This window comes from Balaenoptera acutorostrata, chromosome 10, assembly GCF_949987535.1.
Source record: "Balaenoptera acutorostrata chromosome 10, mBalAcu1.1, whole genome shotgun sequence".
Taxonomy (NCBI): Eukaryota; Metazoa; Chordata; class Mammalia; order Artiodactyla; family Balaenopteridae; genus Balaenoptera; species Balaenoptera acutorostrata.
Window position 1 is genome coordinate 31,449,676 of NC_080073.1, and position 23,794 is coordinate 31,473,469.

Below are 23,794 nucleotides of genomic sequence, written 5' to 3' on the forward strand. Positions count from 1 at the left end.
CCCCTCCCCGTCCCTGGGCTCCCAAACCACCCCCCTGCTGGCCCCCACTGAGCATAAACACTCACTCCGTTTATGATTGTCCATTACCAGCTGGAACGTGACCTTGTTGACAGAGAAGGCTGTGTCTCAGTCTTCACTCAGGGTGTCCTGCTTCACCTGGGACAACCCTGGCCATAACCCTGGGCAGTATGGTTTACTGAGTAGAGAAATGAAAGAGCACCAAAGAGAAAACAGTAAACAAGATAGGAAAAGGAACCAGCAAATGAAACTCGGCCCCCAAAGCAGCATGAATCTCTTGGATGATTACCCACAGCGGGGAGCACCCCTTCCCACCCCACCTCACCTCTGTCACTTAGAGCCCCTCACGCTGCCCCCTGCTTCAGGGAGCCTTAGGATTGGTGGACCAGGAATGCAAAAAAGAAAGTCTGTGTCCCTTCAGGGCGTTTTCCCCAACAGCCTCTTGAGCATTCAAATGGGGGGTCCTGCGGGGAGCAGGGTGGGAGTGTATGCCTCAGCCATAGATTGGAGAAAGGCTGTGACCATCCCCTGGGTAGGGAGGTGCCCCCAAAGGTTGGGGGATGCTGATCAACTGCTTGGAGAGCTATCGAAGTCCAAGCAGGTCACCTGGGGGCTAAACCTACACTCAGCCACCTGTGGTCATACAATTACCTCCCACCACCCCTCCCAAGATGGGGACAGACGGTCCCAAGGGACCCCAAGAGGAAAGGGACCTTAAAGCAGCTAATTGCATGGATTATCTGGACCCAAGACTTTGCTGAACTCCTCCCAACTACCCTCCTGGGGTATTCTGAATAGCCAAGTGGATGGCCAGTGGAGAAACCCACTCAACTCAGCCTTTCTTGGTGGTGGGTCCTGTCTCTTTTGTGTGTGTGTCTCTCCCTTTCTCCCCCTCAGTCGCCTTTGGTCGTTGTGCCACTGGTTTCACCAGCTGAGGTTCTCCTGGGGCTGGTAAAAGGCTTTCCTTAGCCTTTTACCCACTGGCTGCTGACTGGGAAACACATTTCTAAACAGTCTCCCCACTCCACCCCTGGGGACCAGCTCCAGTCCCTCTGCACACTTGCCCCAGCCTCTCGGCCAACCGCTGGCACAAGTGGCCCTTGCTGCTGGCGAGGTTTCCAATGCCTTCCCCGCTTCCAGCCATGGAGATGCTTTGGTAAGTTTGATAAGAGCATTTTTCCTCTTTGTAAGGTTTCTAATTACCTATTATTACAGATTTTCTCTTTAATCAGCTTCCAAAACTCTGCTGGGAGCTACAGAACCAGGGGAAGGAATCTGGTTCTCACCAGTGGTGAGAGAGAGGCCCTGTGGTCGTCCTTGGATGTCACCATCCTCATGACTCTGTAATTAAAGGGATCAGAAGATCTGGCCTCTGCCTTTAGTCCCGTGTGCGTCTTCGTGTGCCATATCTGCGAAGTGCACAGGCCTTGAGAGCCCATAGATGCCCAAAGGGAATCAAGCTGCCTGACCATAGCATGGCCAGCTGGCACACAGGAGGCAAGGCAACTCCCCATTCTGAGTTCTCATTCTCCCTGACAGCTCAGTGCTCTAAATGCTTGTCAGTAACACATTTCAGGCCTTGGTTCCTCCTGCCTCATTCCTAATCCAAACCACTTCCTCCGCGTGGGTTTGCTAGTTTAGCAAGAGCCTTATTCACTTGAAAAGCACAGCTCCTGTCCCCTCTGTCCTGTCCCTCCCAGGCGGAGTCTCTTCTTCCTAATACATCCAAGTCCTCTCTTTCCACACGTCTTCCTGCCTGGATGCCCTCTCCCTCCCTCAACGCATTGAGGGAGCACCCGTGTACCCCCCCACCCACCCAAATGCATCGCTTTTATGAGTCCTGTGGGACTCTGCCTAAAATACAGCCGTATTACCTTTAGAAAGCCCCTATGTTTCACACAAGGTGCAAATAACAATATTTGTAAAGCTTCCATAGTACAGGATCTGTTAATATCCCAGGGGCTTCTGAAATAAAAGGTCTGATTAGGGCTTCCCTGGTGGCGCAGTGGTTGAGAGTCTGCCTGCCAATGCAGGGGACGCGGGTTCGGGCCCTGGTCTGGGAGGATCCCACATGCCGCGGAGCGGCTGGGCCCGTGAGCCACAATTGCTGAGCCTGCGCGTCTGGAGCCTGTGCTCCGCAACAAGAGAGGCCGCGATAGTGAGAGGCCCGCGCACCGCGATGAAGAGTGGCCCCCGCTTGCCGCAACTGGAGAAAGCCCTCGCACAGAAATGAAGACCCAACACAGCCATAAATAAATAAATAAATAAATAAATTAAAAAAAAAAAAAAAGGCAGGAACACTGTTTTAAACCTACTGAAATGTCCTCGGGTTTCATGATGATGGTGGAGGTTCAACACCTCAATGGCTAATAGTGGATCCATTGTTATCCTGGCAAAAAACAAGAGCATCGTGTAGAGAAGTAACTATAGTAACCGTGTAAAGAGCCATGTTTTGGGATTCAGAATTCTACACGTTATCACTTATTTCCTGTTACTGACGTCAGGTCCCAGACAGAGCAAAGCACACTGGGTGGGACTCCAGCTGGCTCTCTGGCTCTGTCACTCACCAGTAATGCGGGCCTGGACCCCTCAGCCTCAGTTTCCTCTACTATAAAGTAGAATAAAACAACTCTGTGGCAGGGTTGTTGTGAAAATGAAGTGAGGCAATTAAAGTACGGAAAACTCTGATAATGCGGGGCCTCGCATAAAGTCGGCACACAATAAATTGGTAGCTCTTATTATAATAACTAATTGCTATACTGCTGATTTGAAGAGATAAATATAGAATTGAAACTCTGGCAGGCAGTGGGAGAACTGGGCTGAGAGAGGGGGTTACTTTTTGAGATTGATGATTTGATTGTTCCACCAAGGTCTCTTAAAACATCTATTTATTTTGGTTGCAAGTTGAATATTGTCCACGTTGATAATTGCAATGAATAATTAAGAAACAATTGCTTCCACTGACATTCTTATAGCACTTGTGTGAGTAGCTAAATGTATCTTTTTATAACCCTTTCTGTATTAAGACACACAAAACCTGAACACCTAAGGTCATGAAACTAAATTGCCAGGGCAATGTGATTATACAAAATAATAAACAGGAAAGTAATAACTTTTTATTACTTGGAAAGAAATGGTGTCCCTACCTTGGCTGATTTTTTCTTCTTTTTAGTAAATTTTGTTACTGGGATATAACACTCATATAGAAATGTGCATAAAGCATAAATGAATGGTTTGATTAGTTTTTCACAAAGTGAACATACCTTGTAACCAACACCCAGATCAAGAAACAGAACATCACCAGGACTCCAGAAGCCCCGTCTTGCCCCCTCCTTGTTGATTATTTCTTTCCTCCTTGTTGATTATTTCTTTTCTTTCTTCTTTTTCTCCTCCTCTTCCTTCTTCTTTGAGATACAATTTACAAAAGATTCAGTGTATCCATTTTAAATATAGAGTTTGATGAATTCTTCTAAATTCATACAGTGTGCAACCATCACCACCATCCAGTTTTAGAATATTTCCGTCACTCCAGAAAGTTCCCTGCTGCCTGTTCAAGGTCAATCCCCACTTCCATCCCTAGCGCCAGGCAACTACTGTTGTTCCCTCTGTCTCTAGAGTTTTGCCTTTACTAAAATGTTCATATAAAAGCATACACGGGGAAGGAATGGAAGCTGTCAGTCCTTTAAAAAAAAAAAAGCATACAATAGTAAACATACAATAGTAGTCTTTTGTGTCTGACTGGCTTTTTATCATAAATTATGTAGATATGAATATAGCAAGATCAGAGATTCCCAAGTGTGTCACATAAAATAAGTTTAGGTGTCACATAGACAATTATTTGATATCTTAATTGTGTATTTTTTCTAAGATACATGAAAATAACTAGCACATAAAGCCCCCGATGTCACAGATACTATTGCTTAGATCTAGAATAGGTTTTAAAATGAATCAATTTAAAGAAACATGTTAGTAATAACATAGACAGTGCATAGGTAATGTGAAAATTCTAAGGGTGTATGCAGCAAATGTTGAAGCCAATTAAACGGTGACCTAGATTGAAAAAGAGAAATCATTTCTCTGAGCCCTGAAAATCTCTGCATATCAATCAATACGCAGCCTTTTAAAAATAATGTTCAGAATTTTAAGGCTATTCAGGTGTTTTATTGACCATTTCTACACTTTTTTATTGAGTGCCTTCTACATGCCAGGTGCTAGATAAATGTTCACTTAGAGATTCTAGTCATACTGCTTTTGTATCTGTATCATGGATATTTTTCACAGGACTTCGATGATTGTGTGGTTATGCACTCACACAAAGCAACTGCCACAAAGGTTCTGGGCTGACATGAAGAACCAGAATTCAGGGAAGGGAGAGAAGGTGTGTTTGAATGATGAGGGATTTGGCTCAAGGGAGAGGGAATTTGGACAAGTGGAGAAGAGAGGAGGATGGTTCTAGCAAAAGAAGCAGCAGAACAAAGCACATTCCAGAGTCAATGAGTTGACTCTGCTGGCTAGTGCAGAGTTGAAAAAGGTGAAGAGTTGGCGACAAGACTAGAAGGGCTGATCCAAATGTTGACCACTCACAAACAACTATGAGCTGGACACCATGGAAACCAACCAGAGAAGCAGAAAGAAAGTCAATCTTTTGTGGAAGATACAGAGGATGGATGGATGGATGGATGGACGGACGGACGGATGGATGGATGGATGACAGAAGGCAGGAAGGGATGGTTGCTCAGATGGATGGTCATCTGCCACATATATATATATCCCACATCCATCCCTGTGGTGTTAAGCCCTAACATTAAAGTTCAATATTATGTGCTGCCTTGACATCTGATAAAATTGGGAGGACCTTAAATGGCCTAACTGCAAGTCCCCCTCCCCACTATGCTGCACCCATAAGGTCCCCTAGCCATATAACCCTTCTTGTTGAAGGGACCAGGCACAGTTCCTGCTTATCCCTGAGAAGTGGGCTTCAGTTCCTGCCAGCCCACGGAATTATTCCAACAAGCCAATCACATCCTCCTGCAGCAACTAAGGGGCACCTCACCTCTTGTGACTACAGATACTGTGTTCTCGAGTGTACCTCCCATGTGGCCCTGCATGGTGTGTGGTGTCCTCCTCCCCAAGGCTGAGTATAGGTGACTAATAAACTGCTGTCAGTCTCATCTGCCCAGTGTCAAGTGTCGTGTGTTTGGTCACCCCCATAACCCTAGGGTGGGAATCCCTCCTCACTAACAGGGTGAAGAGGAGGTGATCAAAACAACCCTCCCCATATTCCTTTGCTAATGGAACCTGGATTTCATTCAAGGAGCTATCCTCCCCAACGTGACTTAGGAAATGCTCACCTCATCCCTAGCTTAGAGATAAATCCTAAGTGGTTTAATTCCATCTTAGTCGTCTCATTAGACGACTCATTAGTTTAATTCTCATTAGTCGTCTCTAGCATGCGACTCAGTTCTGCCCACTGAAATGTAAGGATATATCTGATGGGATGTTTCTGGGAAAGGTTTTCTGGCTCCGAAGAAGAGGACACTGGAATAAAAGCCCCCTTGTTCTACCTCTGGATATTGCTGTGTCTAAGTATGATGCCTCTACCTGCTGCTCCAGTTACCTGTGACCACGAGTAGATACAACCTACTGCAGAGGAGGCTGAGAGACAGCAGGGAAACCTGGGTCCTTACCAACACCAGTAAGCCACTGAATCAACCATCACACCGTTGGGTAACGTATTTTCTTATTATTTATGCCAGTTTGGGTCAGCATTTTCTCTTCCTTGCAACTAAAAACATCCTATTGAAACGTCGCCTTTAAGCTGTATTGGTAAACATGAATTCCTAAATCCATCCATCCATGGCATTCTTTACTTAAAGAGTTTTCAGAAGGACCTAAGTTTGATGTTTAAATTGATAGATTCAATTAATAGAGGTAAGAACTAGAAATTGAGTGCCTACTATGTATACTCACAATATCCCTGAAGTACGTTTTATTATTGCTCCTGTTTTATGGAAATTTTGTGGAAACTCAGAGAGGTATATGATGAGCCCAGGTTACACAAATAGCAAGTGTCCGAGCCAGGATTTAAAGGCCAGTTCTGGGACTTCCCTGTTGGTCCAGTGGTTGAGACTCCACGCTCTCAATGCAGGGGGCACAGGTTCAGTCTCTGGTAGGGGAACTAAGATCCCACATGCCTCATGGCCAAAAACAAATAAATAAAGAAATAAAGGCCAGTTCTTACTGTCTTGCCAAAACCCTGCAGGGCATCCCATCCTGAGTGAGCTTGGCTGGGAGCTAGGAAGCCCAAATGACGGAAGAATTGAAGAAGTCTCAGTAGGCCAAAAAAAAAAAAAATTTTTTTTTTAAACAGACCTAGAAGGGTATTTCTTATTTTTTAGGGAAGACAGTACCACCAGCAAGCTCTCTCTTTTTCTGTCACTTCTGAACCAGACACAAAAGTATTTGAAAATGCAAAGTTTTGCATTTGAGATGTACAATCAGTCAGTCAACCAGCTATGGCAAGAAGAATTCAGAGTTGCTCGTTCTCAGGAGATTGGGGTAGATACAAGGTCCATAGATTCCAGCAAGGAATAGAAATGAAAGTAAACTGTAGTCACCTCTACAGGCCTATCACCTCGAGGAGAGCACACCTTTGGTCTGGGCTTAGGCACAAACAAGGAAGCAAATGAAGGAGAGGAGGAACAAATAAACACACCTGGCAGAAAACCGCCATTAGGGGGCTTCCCCGGTGGCACAGTGGTTAAGAATCCGCCTGCCAATGCAGGGGACACGGGTTCGAGCCCTGGTCTGGGAAGATCCCACATGCCACGGAGCAACTAAGCCCGTGCACCACAACTACTGAGCCTGCGTTCTAAAGCCCACGAGCCACAACTACTGAGCCCGTGTGCCACAACTACTGAAGCCCACGCGCCTAGAGCCCGTGCTCCGCAAGAGAAGCCAGTGCGATGAGAAGCCCGCACACTGCAACGAAGAGTAGCCCCTGCTCACCGCAACTAGAGAAAGCCCGCGCACAGCAACAAAGACCCAACGCAGCCAAAAATAACTAAAAATAAAAATAAATAAATTTATAAGAAAAAAAAAAGAAAGAAAACCACCATTATTCACAGCCTTTCACACCCAATTCTTATCAAATCCAGAGATTTGGGTTTGCAGCTAGGGTTTAGCAATTAAAAGTATGTTGCAACACCTTTCGGTTTAAAGTGGAGAAAGCATAAGGCCTGCGAATTTGTAGACTTGACACCACAGCCTTCCGTGCAAACATCTAACTCACTCCGCCCCTCCAGGGGGGAAGAAGCCAGCTCAGGTTTCACTATTAGCCCCCAAACCCTGCTGTGAATGTCAGTTTTTTCCCAGAAGTAAACTGAACTACCAAATCTCTTTAAATCAGTGCTGACAGACTAAACCCAAGTTTATGAAGCTGCAGGCCACAGAGGAGGCCCTCTGTTCCAGGGCTGCACCATGAGGGGTGAGCAGCCCTGATTCAAATGAACCAGAGCCTAGATTTCACTGTTTTCATCACTTTAACATTTACATTCTGAGAGCCTGGGGAAATGGATCTTTGAGACACAGCACATTAACCTTTGCTATAGCAAAGTCTTGCCTGTCTTCAAACGCTTCACAAAAAATGGTACTCCTTATCTCCATTCTAGCCTCTAGTCTGCTGGAAAGGTCACAGCATGGGAGGAGTTCTGATAGCAGTGAAATCTCGGGAAATCGTAGAGCCTACAGGGACTGCAGGGACCATCTAAGTCCACCCTGACATTTTATGCATGAGTAAACTCAGGCTGAGGAGAGCTTAGGGAACTTTTGCAAAGTCACATTACTGGATGGTTGATGAACAATGACTGGAGTCCGTGTTACCTGAGTTTGTCTATTCATTTACCATAATGAACATCTGCTGGTTACTATTTGGAGACCTCTGTGGTTGTGTGGGTCATAGAAGTGAACAGGGCCCCAACTTACCCTATGGAAGTCAGAGAGGCCCCATATCCCTCCCCCCACTTCCTGGAAGCAGGGGTGTAACCTAGACTCATCCAATAGGACACTCCCATCCAGCCCTATCATAATAGCCAACCTGCCCATGGCTGCCATGTTGGTTCTACCCTAGGAACAGACTACTCTGACCAGAGCCACATGTCCTAATGATAAATTACCTAGTGACCAGTTTGTTCATTGACCAATTTGCATAATGAACAGTTTGCCTAAAATTCAGACAAATACTCTTTTGAGTATTTTTGCATTCATTCAGCTGCCATCTTCTTCTTTTTTTTTTTTTGGCTACCTTTTTTGGCATTTTTACAAATTAAAAAAATTAATTTCCTCTAAGGGTTTTTTCCCCTGCTAAATTTTGTATTTCTGATTAAGTATTTATGAAACATGTTGCCTTTTATAAACAATGAAATTGTTCCTTATTGTTGTGGGAGTCTTGATAATATATGGACCTTTGAACACACTGTTAGGGACTTTTTTGCAAGTTGTATAAAGACTCTCTTTTTCAAAGCTGTTACAGCAAGAGACACTTTCTGAATCTGATACTCAAGCTATTAAATTCAGGCGACTTCCCTGGTGGTCCAGTGGGTAAGAATCCGCACTCCCAATGCAGCGGGCCTGGGTTCAATCCCTGGTCAGGGAACCAGACCTCACACACATGCTGCAACTACGAGTTCACATGCCGCAACTAAGAGTCCACATGCCACAACTAAGAAGCCCGCATGCTGCAACTAAACATGCTGCAACGAAGATCCCACGTGCCGCAACTAAGACCCAGAGCAGCCTAAATAAATAAATAATATTTTTTTAAAAAAAGATATTAAATTCAGAATAAACCTAAGTGTTAAGCACAAAATGGAGTGACTTTGGTCAGCAATTTATCTGACTTTAGCCATGGGATAAACCAGCACACTCCTAACAATTAATGGCAATTAATGGCTGACTACAATGAATGAGACTATACTAGACCAGATGTGTAATACTGGGTTCATATTCCATTCAAGTCCACAAACAAGTATTGAGTTTAACTACAATAATGAAATAACTAACATTTCTCAAGGGCCAACTACATGCCAAAGGCTGGGCTGAGCACGGCAGTTATGGTCTCCTCTTTTAGTTGCACTCCCGGAGGGCAAGGCCTCCTCTTTGTTCACCACTCTATCCTCAGCTGGCCCATAATAGACACCCTATAACTACCTGCAGAACAACCGAATGGCCCTGTTAGCAGGTACTGTTGTTAATCTATAACCTCAACTGTACAGGTGAGGAAATTCAGGCTCAGGAGTTATTATATGTCCAAGGACATCAGGAAGGGCAGCATGACCTGGAGCCTGCATTCCTGACATGGGGAAGTGTGTGACCTCACGCCTGTACCCTAACAACTAAAGCCTGGAGGGTGGGGGTCAGGGTCGACAGACATATTCAAAACAGTTTTAATGCTATTTAGTGCTGGGGATCTGGGGGGCAGGGTGTGTAAGTACAGAGGTCCCTGGGAAGGGATGGCTCTGAAATGACTCTAAAATCTCTAAATGACTATTCTTGGAGGTAGAACATTCCAGAATGAGACCAAGCTTCAGAGGGTGCCTTGGGACAGAATACAAGCAGGGGTCATAGGTCAGGGGTACACCCAGGTGACCTGTACAATGTGTTGCAGCTTTCCAACCAAAGGTTAGCTTGATGGTGAGGGAAGAATTATTCTGAAAACCTGGGACAATAAACATGGGACCTTGTGGGCCAGCAAAGAGATTAGTCCTGACCTCTCTTTTTTCCTCCATCTAATGTATATTAAATTTATTTTCTCTAGAAATTCAAAATAGCTCAGATTCTCATGTGCCTTTGGCCTCGTGCCGTTGTGGTAACACTAGTCAATAGCATTCTGCATGAAAAGAAAACTGTTGTTGGGAATGTAAAATGGTACAGCACTCTGGAAAATAATTTGGCAGCTTCTAAAAAACTAAGCATACACTTATCCTACAACCCACTGATCGCAATCCTGGGCATTTATCCCAGTGAAATGAAAACTTATGTTCACACAAAAACCTGTCCATGATTGTTCATAGTAGCTTAATTTGCAATAGCCCCAAACTGGAAACAACCAAAATGTCATACAATAGGTGAATGATTAAACAAATTGTAGTACCTCCAGATCATGGAATAATAGTCAACAATAAAAAGGAACAAGCTACTGATACAGACAACAACTTGGATGGATTTCAAGGGCTTTATGCTAAGTGGAAAAAAAATCTCACGCTGCATTATTCCATTTACATAATATTCTCAAAGTGACAAAACTTTAAAGATGAAAAACCGGTTATAGTGGTTGCCAGGGGTAGGGATGGTGCAGGGAAGGGTGGGTGTAACTGACACAGGGCAACAAGAGGGAGATCCTTGTGGTGATGAAACAGTTGTGTATCTTGACTGCAGTGGTGGTTACTCCATTCTACACTGGTGATATAATAGCATACAGACACGTTGTACCAATATCAGTTTCCTGGTTTTGGTATTGTACTATAGTTCTTTGAGCTGCAACCATTGGGGAAACGAGACGAAGGGCACAGGGACCTCCCTGTACTATCTTTCCAACTTCCTGTGAATATATAATTGTTTTAAAATCGAAAGTTTAGGGCTTCCCTGGTGGCGCAGTGGTTAAGAATCCACCTACCAAAGCAGGGGACACAGGTTCAAGCTCTGGTCCGGGAAGATCCCACATGCCACTGAGCAACTAAGGCCGTGTGCCACAACTACTGAGCCTGAGCTCTAGAGCCCGCAAGCCACAACTGCTGAGCCCACGTGCTGCAACTACTGAAGCCCATGCGCCTAGAGCCCACACTCCACAACAAGAGAAGCCACCACAATGAGAAGCCTGCGCACCGCAATGATCTCCACAACTAGAGAAAGCCCGTGCGCCGCAACAAAGACCCAACAGAGCCAAAAAAAAAATTTTTTTAATAAATTAATCAATTAATTAATTAAAGAAAAGAAAGTTTAAAAAAAGAAAAGAAAATCATGGTTGAAAGCATCATCTGATTTCTCAAATTTCCCTTCATAACCATTCTGAAGATATTCTAGTAAAGAAGAAAAATGGATATGCCTCTTGTATACGGAAAGCACTTTTATTTCTTTTACAGATTCATAATATTCCATTTCATGGATGTCCCACATAAGTTTTTTAATCCAGACCCTGAATATTTAGGTTATTTCCTTTTTTTGCTATTATAAATAGTTACCATGAATCATCTTATACATAAATCTATTTAACCCATTTTTTTTTTATAAATTTACTTATTGATTTATTTATTTATGGCTGCATTGGGTCTTCATTGCTGCGCGCGGGCTTTCTCTAGTTGTGGCGAGCAGGGGCTACTCTTTGTTGTGGTGCATGGGCTTCTCATTGTGGTGGCTTCTCTTGTTGTGGAGCATGGGCTCTAGGCACGGGCTCAGTAGTTGTGGCTTGCAGGCTCTAGAGCACAGGCTCAGTAGTTGTGGTGCACGGGCTTAGCTGCTCCACGGCATGTGGGATCTTCCTGGACCAGGGATTGAACCCGTGTCCCCTGCATTGGCAGGCTGATTCTTAACCACTGCGCCACCAGGGAAGTCCCTCACCCATTGCTTTTATGACTATGTTTACAGTACAAATTCCTTTAAGTGGCAAAACTGGTCTTCTGAACAGCTATGCTATATTGCTATATTTATGCTGTATCTTAAGCAACATAAATTTTTTTCAAAGAGCCTCATTTCTGAAAATACTTATTTATAGACCCATTCTTTAATTATTTATTTTTTATTGAGATGTAGTTGATGTAAATGTGTTAGTTTCTGGTGTACGGCAAAGTGATTCAGTTATACATACATATTCTTTTTCATATTCTTTTCCATTGTGGTTTATTACAGAGTATTGAATATAGTTCCTTGTGCCATACAGTAGGACCTTGTTGTTTATCTATTTTATACATTAGCAGTTTGTATCTGCTAATCCCAAACTACTAATTTATCCCTTTCAACCCCCTGTCCCCTTTGGTAACCATAAGTTTGTTTTCTATGTCTGTGAATCTGTTTCTGTTTCATGAATAAATTCGTTTGTGTCATATTTTAAATTCCACATATAAGTGGTATCGTATGGTATTTGTCTTTCTCTTTCTTACTTCACTTAGTATGATAATCTCTAGGTCCATCCATGTTGCTGCAAATGGCATTATTTCATTCTTTTTTATGACTGAGTAGTATTCCATTGTGTATGTGTGTGTGTGTATGATATATATATATACCATATTTTCTTTATCCATTCATCTGTTGATGGACCTTTAGGTTGCTTCCATGTCTTGGTTATTGTAAATAGTGCTGCTATGAACATTGGAGTGCATGTATCTTTTTAAATTATAGTTTTCTCTGGATAATTATTAGAGAAATGCAAATCAAAACTACAAAGAGGTATCACCTCACGCAGGTCAGAATGGCCATTATCAAAAAACCTAGAAATAAACAAACAAAAAAAACCTAGAAACCATAAATTCTGGAAAGGGTGTGGTGAAAAGGGAACCCGGGGCTTCCCTGGTGGCAGAGTGGTTAAGAATCCACCTGCCAATGCAGGGGACATGGGTTTGAGCCCTGGTCTGGGAAGATCCCACATGCCACAGAGCAACTAAGCCCATGTGCCACAACTACTGAGCCTGTGCTCTAGAGTCTGCATGCCACAACTACTGAGCCCATGTGCCACAACTACTGAAGCCCACGCACCTAGAGCCTGTGCTTCATAACAAGAAAAACCACCGCAATGAGAAGCCCACACACCGCAAGGAAGAGTAGCCCCCACTCGATGCAACTAAAGAAAGCCCATGCACAGCAATGAAGACCCAATGCAGCCAAAAATGAATAAATAAATAAATAAAAAGAATAGGGAACCCACCTGCACTGTTGGTAGGAATCTAAATTGATACAACCACTATGGAAAATGGTATAGAGGTTCCTTTAAAAACTAAAAATAGAACTACCATATGACCCAGCAAGCCCACTACTGGGCATACACCCTGAGAAAACCATAATTCAAAAAGAGACATGTATCACAATGTTCACTGCAGCACTATTTACAATAGCTAGGACATGGAACCAACCTAAATGTTCATCAACAGATGAATGGATAAAGAAGATGTGGCACATATATACAATGGAATATTACTCAGCCATAAAAAGAAATGATAATGAGTTATTTGTAGTGAGGTGGATGGACCTAGAGTCTGTCATACAGAGTGAAGTAAGTCAGAAAGAGAAAAACAAATACCATACGTTAACGCATATATGGAATCTAAAAAAACAAAACAGAAAAAATGGTACTGATGAACCCAGTTGCAGGGCAGGAATAAAGATGTAGACATAGAGAATGGACTTGAGGACACGGGGTGGGAGGAGGAAGATGGGGTGAAGTGAGAGTAGCATCGACATATATACACTGCTGAATGTAAAACAGTTAGCTAGTGGGAAGCAGCAGCATAGCACAGGGAGATCATCTCGGTGCTTTGCGATGACCTAGAGGGGTGGGATAGGGAGGATGGAAGGGAGGCACAAAAGGGAGGGGATATGGGGATATATGTATGCATATGGCTGATTCACTTTGGTGTACAACAGAAACTAACACAGTATTGTGAAGCAATTATACTCCAATAAAGGTCTATTAAAAAAAAGTTAGCAGAAGGAAAGAAATCATAAAGATCAGATCAGAAATAAATGACAAAGAAATGAAGGGGGCTTCCCTGGTGGCGCAGTGGTTGAGAATCTGCCTGCCAAAGCAGGGGACATGGGTTCGAGCCCTGGTCTGGGAAGATCCCACATGCCGTGGAGCAACTAGGCCCGTGGGCCACAACTACTGAGCCTGTGCGTCTGGAGCCTGTGCTCTGCAACAAGAGAGGCCGCGATAGTGAAGAGGCCCACGCACCGCAATGAAGAGCGGTCCCTGCTTGCCGCAACTAGAGAAAGCCCTCTCACAGAAACGAAGACCCAACACAGCCAAAAATAAATATAAAAATAAATAAATAAATAAAAAGATTACTAAAAAGATTAATAAAAAAAAAGAAAGAAAGAAATGAAGGAAACAATAGCAAAGATCAATAAAAATAAAAGCTGGTTCTTTGAGAAGATAAACAAAATTGATAAACCATTAACCAGACTCATCAGGAAAAAAAGGGAAAAGACTCAAATCAACAGAATTAGAAATGAAAAAAGAGAAGCAACAACTGACACCGCAGAAGTACAAAAGATCATGAGAGACTACTATAAGTAACTATATGCCAATAAAATGGACAACCTGGAAGAAATGGACAAATTCTTAGAAAAGCACAACTTTCCAAGACTGAACCAGGAAGAAATAGAAAACATGAACAGACAAATCACAAGCACTTAAATTGAAACTGTGATTAAATCTTCCAACAAACAAAAGCCCAGGGCCAGATGGCTTCACAGGTGAATTCTATCAAACATTTAGAGAAGAGCTAATACCTATGCTTCTCAAACTCTTCCAAAATACAGCAGAGGGAGGAACACTTCCAAACTCATTCTATGAAGCCCTGATATCAAAACCAGACAAAGATGTCACAAAAAAAAAAAGAAAACTACAGGCCAACATCACTGATGAACATAGATGCAAAAATCCTCAACAAAATACTAGCAAACAGGGACTTCTCTGGTGGCACAGTGGTTAAGAATCCACCTGCCAATTCAGGGGACACGGGTTCAAGACCTGGTCCGGGAAGATCCCACATACCACAGAGCAACTAAGTCCATGTGCCACAACTACTGAACCTGTGCTCTAGAGCCCATGAGCCACAACTACTGAGCCTGTGTGCCACAACTACTGAAGCCCACAGGCCTAGAGCCTGTGCTCCACAACAAGAGAAGCCACCGCAATGAGCAGCCAGCGCACCACAACAAAGAGTAGCCCCTGCTCGCCACAACTAGAGAAAACCTGAGCACAGCAACGAAGACCCAACGCAGCCAAAAATAAATTAATTAATGAATTAATTAAAAAATAATACTAGCAAACAGAATCCAACAGCACATTAAAAGGATCATACACCATGATCAAGTGGGGTTTATCACAGGAATGCAAGGATTCTTCAATATACGCAAATCAATCAATGTGATACACCATATTAACTAACTGAAGAATAAAAACCATACGATAATAGATGCAGAAAAAGCTTTTGACAAAATTCAACACCCATTTATGATAAATACTCTCCAGAAAGTGGGCATAGAGGGAACCTACCTCAACATAATAAAAGCCATATATGACAGACACACAGGTAACATCATTCTCAATGGTGAAAAACTGAAAGCATTTCCTCTAAGATCAGGAACAAGACAAGGGTCCCACTCTCGCCACTATAATTCAACATAGTTTTGGAAGTTTTAGCCACAACAATCAGAGAAGAAAAAGAAATAATAGGAATCCAAATTGGAAAAGAAGAAGTAAAACTGTCACTGTTTGCAGATGACATGACACTATACATAGAAAATCCTAAAGATGCCACCAGAAAACTACTAGAGCTAATCAATGTATTTGGTAAAGTAGCAGGATACAAAATTAATGCACAGAAATCTCTTGCATTCCTATACAGTAACAACAAAAAGTCAGAAAGAGAAATTGAGGACACACTCCCCTTTACCATTGCAACAAAAAGAATAAGATACCTAGGAATAAACCTACCTAAGGAGGCAAAAGACCTGTATGCAGAAAACTATAAGACACTGATGAAAGAAATCAAAGACGATACAAACAGATGGAAAGATATATCATGTTCTTGGATTGGAAGAATCAACATTGTGAAAATGACTATACTACCCAAAGCAATCTACAGATTCAATGCAATACCCATCAAACTACCAATGGCATTTTTCACAGAACTAGAACAAAAAATTTCACAATTTGTATGGAAACACAAAAGACTCTGAATAGCCAAAGCAATCTTGAGACAGAAAAACGGAGCTGGAGGAATCAGGCTCCCTGGCTTCAGACTATACTACAAACCTACAGTAAACAAGACAGTATGGTACTGGCACAAAAACAGAAACATAGATCAATGGAACAGGATAGAAAACCCAGAGATAAACCCACGCACATATGGTCACCTTATCTTAGACAAAGGAGGCAAGAATATGCAATGGAGAAAAGATATCCTCGTCAATAAGGGGTGCTGGGAAAACTGGACAGCTACATGTAAAAGAATGAAATTAGAACACTCCCTAACACCATACACAAAAATAAACTCAAAATGGATTAAAGACCTAAATGTAAGGCCAGAAACTATAAAACTCTTAGAGGAAAACAAAGGCAAAATACTCTATGACATAAATCACAGCAAGATCCTTTTAGACCCACCTCCTAGAGAAATGGAAATAACATCAAAAATAAACAAATGGGACCTAATGACTTAAAAGCTTTTGCACAGCGAAGGAAACTATAAACAATACGAAAAGACAACCCTCAGAATGGGAGAAAATATTTGCAAACGAAGCAACTGACAAGGGATTAATCTCCAAATTATACAAACTGCTCATGGAGCTCAAAATCAAAAAAACAAACAACCCAATCCAAAAATGGGTGGAAGACCTAAATAGACATTTCTCCAAAGTAGATATACAGATTGCCAACAAACACATGAAAAGATGCTCAACATCACTAATCATTAGAGAAATGCAAATCAAAACCACAATGAGGTATCACCTCACAACAGTCAGAATGGCCATCATCAAAAAATCTACAAACAATAAATTCTGGAGAGGGTGTGGAGAAAAGGGAACCCTCCTGCACTGTTGGTAGGAATGTAAATTGATACAGCCATTATGGAGAACAGCATGGAGGTTCCTTAAAAAACTAAAAATAGAATTACTATATGACCCAGCAATCCCACTGCTGGGCATATACCCTGAGAAAACCATAATTCAAAAAGAGTCATGTACCACAATGTTCATTGCAGCACTATTTACAATAGCCAGGACATAGAAGCAACCAAAATGTCCATCGACGGATGAATGGATAAAGAAGATGTGGCACATATATGCAATGGAATATTACTCAGCCATAAAAAGGAACAAAATTGAGTTATTTGTAGTGAGGTGGATGGATCTAGAGTCTGTCATACAGAGTGAAGTAAGTCAAAAAGAGAAGAGCAAATACCGGATGCTAATGCACATATATGGAATCTAAAAAAAACGGTACTGATGAACCTAGTGGCAGGGCAGGAATTAAGACACAGACGTAGAGAATGGACTTGACGACTCAGAGGTGAAGCTGGGACGAAGTGAGAGAGTAGCATTGACATATATACACCATCAAATGTAAAATGGATGGCTAGTGGGAAGCTGCTGCATAGCACAGGGAGATCAGCTCGATGCTTTGTGACGACCTAGAGGGGAGGGATAGGGAGGGTGGGAGGGAGACGCAAGAGGGAGGGGATATGGGGATATATGTATACATACGGCTGATTCACTCTGTTATACAGCACGAACTAACACAACATTGTAAAGCAATTATATTCCAATAAAGATATTTAAAAAAATAAAAATAGATAAATTTTTAAAGTTATACACTCACTATTATAATACAGTTCATTTTTACACAGATCCTGAGATAATGTGGTGAAAACTTGTCTCCCTAAATTATGTAACAACCAGACATAGAATAAGACTGGTGTTATTAATTCACAGACACCTTCCAACCCCAGTGTTATAAAGAAGTTCTAATATATTAAACAAAATGGCTTTCCTTTGGTCAAAAATGAATTTTCTAAGTCTAGTCAAGTAATCAACATCAAAATGTCTGGGATGCTATGAAGTGTTTCTTGTGCCCAGAAATGGGGGGTTTTATTTATCCTTTAAAAGTTCACAGTACAGCATGTGGGTGAAGCTTTCTGAGCAACCTTTCCCTTTGCTACTGCAAAGCCAAACTGTGGGCTCAGAGTCTGAGCTTTCCTTCCCACAAAAAATGTGGCTAAGGCCAGAGAACAAAAGTATTTATACTTCTGGAGGCCCCCCTTTTCGTGAGTCATGTGGCAGCGGCCGTGATACTGTCCTTTCTGCACCTTCTGCCACTTGCTGCTTCCAGTCGAATGGAGGAGGGCACCCTCTAGGGGTGAGACTGGGGAACAAAACAGTCTCCAACCCCTGGGAAAGGGACTGTGGGAATTCACCTGGATGGGCTTTCCAAGGCAGCTACGCTTCTAAAGCTTCCAAAAACTGAAGTCTATCAATGCAGTGCCAGATGTAACCTAAGGCACTGATATGTGTGCATGCAAGTTTGTGCGAACACACTAATAAAATCTGAGTATCTCTGGAAGGGGAAGCAGGAAACTAGTAACTGTGCTTGCCTCCTGGGAGAGAAATTCATAAAAGAGATGGGGATAGGGGGGAGACTCACTTTCCCTCCCCCCAAATTTATGATGAAAAACTTTCAAACATACAGAAAAGTTGAAAGAATAGTGCAATGAATTCCCACATGCTCACCACTGAGGTTCTACAACTGTTACCATTTACCATATTTGCTTTATCTCTATATTAATTTGCCTGAATTATTCGATTAGAGACTCACAGTAAAATCTTTATGTCCTTTGAATTTTGTACACAGTATATCATCTATCCAAATAAATAAATTTCTTAATAATAATAACCACCTCTGAGAGGTGTTGTGAGGGAGGATTACATTAAATAAGATATATGTAAATACCTGGCACAGTGCCAAGCACAGAGTACCTGCTCAATAAATAAATGCTAACTATAGTCATTCTCACATTTCTCTTCATTAGCTTTTAGTTCCCATAGTCAACTCATCACCTTTGATCACCCCAAGGCAGGCAGCACAGACATGACAGGGCTGTTACGGAACAGACGACAGGCCTCTAAAAAGCTCAGTGACTCCAAATTGGCCAGGCACCAAGGGCCCCCAGACGGGCCTAGCATCTGGGCCTTTCCCCAATTCAGCCCTCTTTCCACTTTTCCAAACTTCTCTCAACTCCTCAAAGGCTCCTGGCAGGTCCAGAGCAGGAGGGTCATAGTACCCTGTAGGGTGTATAACCACCCTGTTAGAAGCAGGCCAGGGAGCAGGGAGGAGGCCTAAAGTGGCCATGACAGTAAACCCTTCTGGGCTGCTCCAAGAAAATTGCTTCATGCCTACAAATATCCACCTTTTCCCACGGACTATCTTGTAATGAGTTTCACTAGTTTCTGATATCAAAAAGTAAAATAAATATAAAATATAATTTAGTATGTGGTAAAAACCAAATAGACATGCTACCTAGATCTCTAAATATATGTGTCATATAACATATGTAATTCATAATATACATATATACAATACACATATATTAACATAATATATGTTAACATGTAATATACGTGTTATCAGATAACATAAATATAAAATACAATTCAGTATGTGGTAAAAACCAAGTAGTGAGAGATTCTATGCTAGCTAGGCCTCTTTTTTTCTCTACACACACTTATATGCAACATATATAACACATTATATTACATGTTATTTACAGTATATATGTACATTATATTACATTTATTTATTTATTTAGAGACCTAGTTAGCATCTCTGACTATGTGGGTTTTACCACATACTGAACTATATTTGGTCAGACTAATCCTTTTCCTCACCAGGGGAAACCAGTTGTAGATAAACCAGTGAGTCACCATTCGCTCTGCTGGCCATGACTAGTATCTCTCTGGGGCCTCACACCTTCCTGCCAACTGCCCACGAACCCAGAGACTTCCTCCAGTCCTTGTGGAGAGAGAACCGGGGAAGGCACCTGCCCCTCAGTCCTATGAGGTAGGCACTACTTTTATCCTCATTGCAATAAACTGAACGTATTGTCCCCCACAAAAGTCATACGTTGAAACCTAATGCCCAATGTGATGGTATTTGGAGATGGAACCTTTGGGAGGTGATTAGGTCATGAGGGCAAAGCCTTCATGAATGGTATCAGTGCCCTTATAAAAAAAGACCCTGGAGAGCTCCCTCACCCCTTCTGCTATCTGAGGACATTAAGACAGACATCTATGAACCAGGAAGCAGGCTGGTTGACACCAAATCTGCTGACACCTTGATCTTGGACTTTCCAGTCTCCAGAACTTTGAGAAATAAATTTATGTTGTTTATAAGTTACCTAGTTTATGGTATTTTGTTACAGTGGCACAAAAAGACTCAAGACACCCATTTAACCAAAGATGCCACGAGTAATGAGCTCAAGGTCACAAAGCTAGTAAGTGGCAGTGCTGGGATGCCAGTTTCTGCCAGTGGACCTTTAATACAGATCTCAATGTAGAAACGTGCACACATGAACTATATCAGCAGAAGTGTGGGGGAAATGGCACTTTTACATATTCTTTGTTGGAAAGTAAATTTGGAAATCAATATGACAATACTGAACACAATTTAAAATGCACATAGTTACTTTGACCTTGAAATTCTTCCTCTAGAAATTATTCACAGATGCCTTTACGTGGGTGTGCAAAAACATATGGACAAGACATTCCATTGCACCATGATTATAACAGTAAAGACCAGAAGACTAGGACATGGTGTAATAGGGCATCAGTTAAACAAATTATGATACAGCCACATTCTGGAACACTATACACCTGTGAAGATGAATGAGGGAAATCTACTTGCACTGATATGCAGAGCCCTCCAAGGTATATTTCTAATGAAAAAACAGCACAGGGCAGTACATGTGTCTTAAAAGGTAACATTTAAGCCAACGTACAGGGTGATGATTCCAGGAAAGATGGAGTAACACACTCTGCCCTATCTATCACACTAACTGCAACTACAAACCCTTTCAGAATGCATGGAGCAGTGACCTAAGGATTTTGAAAAGCAAATGGCAGCAGGTGAATCAGGGAAACAGACCAGAATCCAAAGGTCCACAAAACTGGTGAGAAGTTCAGGTTTTTTCCCTTCAGTATTGCCCAGCCTGGATTCAAGTGCACCTGCTCAAAACTCAGAAGTGTTCATCAGGTGCAGACAGAAAGAGTTCCAAGAGAAGCCCTCTCTTTCTGATCTGAGGGGTGTGTGTGTGTGTGTGTGTGTGTGTGTGTGTGTGTGTGTGTGTGTGTGTGTGTGTGTTTGGGGGTTGGGGAGTGGGGAATCAGGGGAATATTCCATTTTGGTTTTTGTTATTCTTGTTCTTTTTTCTGTTTTCCTGCCCCACCCTGCAGGCAATACCTTAGTGTTGGTGGCAGTAGTGGGTGGTCAGATGCTTAAAACTCTAATGGAGGGGAAATTTGTCTCTAACCAGAGGAGCTGTGATTCCAAGAGCATGGAGAGAATACCATTGCTTTGTTTCTCTCCCTGTCCTCCCGTGGTCCCAGACGCAGACACAGCAGTAAGAAGTGCACAACAGAGCAGGGAAACTAAAGCCACACTGTTAGGGGCTGAATGGTTCCCCTCAAATTCATATATTGAAGTCATAACCCCCAGTATCACAGAATGTGACTACATTTGGAGATGGCCTTTGAAGCGGTAATGAGGGTAAAATGAAGTCATTAGGGTAGGGCCTAATCCAATATGACTAGTGTCATTATAAGAAGAGGGGTTTAGGACACAGACATGTACATGCACAGAGGAGAGACCATGTGAGGACACAGCAAGAAAGCAAGGAGAGAGGCTTCAGAGGAAATCAACCTTGCAGGAAACTTCATCGTGGAATTTCAGCCTTCAGAACCGTGAGAAAAGAAATTTCTGTTGTTTAAGTCACCCAGTCTGTGGTATTTTGTTATGGCAGCCCCAGCAAACTAATACACCTATCTTTCTGGCTAGGGGACGAGGAAGGAAGGGTCTAGGGCATCAAAAGGTATTCAGAACATCACAGAGATGAGGGAGATCTAGAGAGACATCCCAGAAAGCTATGTATGACCTCCTGGGCTCACCCTGGAGCTTACATGTACAGATCTGACACTAAACAGCATATCACAAGCCTTGCCATCTGAGCTACAAGGTAGCACACTACCACGGTCCCCGACTGACCACTGGGTAGCAAACACGTGGGACTGATCCAAAGGGCACTGCAAATGCTTTAAAACTGAGCTGACTTTGGAACCACAGCCCACAGCAGGCAGGTTGAAACTTGCAACCTGAACCGAACCTTCTGGATTACCTACAAAAATGTAAAATATCAACATTCTCTAGCCAGACTGACGAAGAAATAAAGACAAAAGACACAGGTTACTGGGGCTTCCCTGGTGGTGCAGTGGTTAAGAATCCGCCTGCCAATGCAGGGGACACAGGTTCGAGCCCTGGCCCAGGAAGATCCCACATGCCATGGAGTAACTAAGCCCGTGTGCCACAACTACTGAGCCTGTGCTCTAGAGCTTGCGTGCCACAACTACTGAGCCCACGTGCCGCAACCGCTGAAGCCCACGCGCCTAGAGCCCATGCTCCGCAACAAGAGAAGCCACTGCAATGAGAAGCCCGCACACCACAACGAAGAGTAGCCCCCACTCGCCGCAACCAGAGAAAGCCCGCACACAGCAACAAAGACCCAACACAGCCAAAAATAAAAATAAAAAATAAATAAATTTATAAAATTAAAAAAAAGAAGACACAGGTTACTAATTTCAGGAATTACAAAGGGGATATCACTACAGACCCCACAGACTTTAAAAGTGAATTTTGTGAACAAATCAACATATATAAATTTGGCAACTTAGATGAAATGGACTTATTCCTTGAAAAATAAAAACAACTATAATTTACCCAAGAATAAAAAGATACCCTGAATAATCCTATATTCATTAAAGAAATAGAATTTGTAGTTAAAAGCTCCGTAAAGGGACTTCCCTGGTGGCGCAATGGTTAAGAATCCACCTGCCAATGCAGGGGACAGGGGTTTGATCCCTGGTCTGGGAAGATCCCATGTGCTGCAGAGCAACTAAGCCCATGCACCACAACTACTGAGCCTGCGCTCTAGAGCCCACAAGCCACAACTACTGAGCCCACATGCCACAACTACTGAAGCTCACGTGCCTAGAGCCCATGCTCTGCGACAAGAGAAGCTACTGCAATGAGAAGCCCGCACACGGTAACAAAGAGTAGCCCCCGCTCACCACAACTAGAGAAAGCCCACGTGCAGCAACAGAGACCCAACACAGCCAAAAATAAATAAATAAATAAAATTTTTTTAAACTTTAAAAAATATATAAATAAAAGCTCCATAAAAAGGTACTTCCCTGGTGGTACAATGGTTAAGAATCTGCCTTCCAATGCAGGGGACGTGGGTTCAATCCCTAGTCGGAGAACTAAGATGCCACATGCGGCAGGGCAACTACTGAGCCCACACGCCACCACTAGAGAGCCTGTGTGCTGCAACTACAGAGCCCACGCACTGCAACTACAGAGAAGCCTGCGCGCCACAACGAAAGATCCTGTGTGCTGCAACTAAGACCTGAAGCAGCCATAAATAAATAAATACATATTTTTAAATTGTTGAATGATTAAATTGCAAAAAAAAAACCTTATATACAAAAAAAGAAAAAAACTCCATAAAAAAGAAATCTCTGGATGTTTTCAAATATAAATTCTACCAAACATTTAAAGAAGAAATAAAACCAATTCTACACAACCTCTTTCAGAAAACAGAAGAGGAGGGAACACTTCCCAACTCATTTTGAGGCCACCATTACCCTGATACCAAAATCAGACAAAAGAAGAAAACTATAGACCAATTATCTTTCATAAACATAGACAGAAATCTCCTCAACAAAAATTAGCAAATCA

The 23,794-nt window shown here is 42.5% G+C and overlaps 1 protein-coding gene across 6 annotated transcripts in view; it reads right to left on the reverse strand.

The window, feature by feature from the left end:
- KCTD6 (potassium channel tetramerization domain containing 6) overlaps window positions 1-23,794 on the reverse strand; it is a 54,683-nt gene that overhangs the window by 16,090 nt on the left and 14,799 nt on the right. For 2 of the 6 annotated variants that reach the window (XR_009009409.1, XR_009009408.1), the window contains 3 exons: window positions 3,282-3,422; window positions 2,334-2,407; window positions 66-196 (listed from right to left, as the gene is read on the reverse strand). The exons of 1 other annotated variant lie outside the window; for it this stretch is intronic. The gene's annotated coding sequence lies outside the window, so the exon portion shown is untranslated. Of the gene's footprint in view, window positions 1-65; window positions 197-2,333; window positions 2,408-3,281; window positions 3,699-23,794 lie in introns of all 6 variants that reach the window. 3 more of the 6 variants (XR_009009407.1, XR_451957.2, XR_009009410.1) reach the window with 3 other exon arrangements.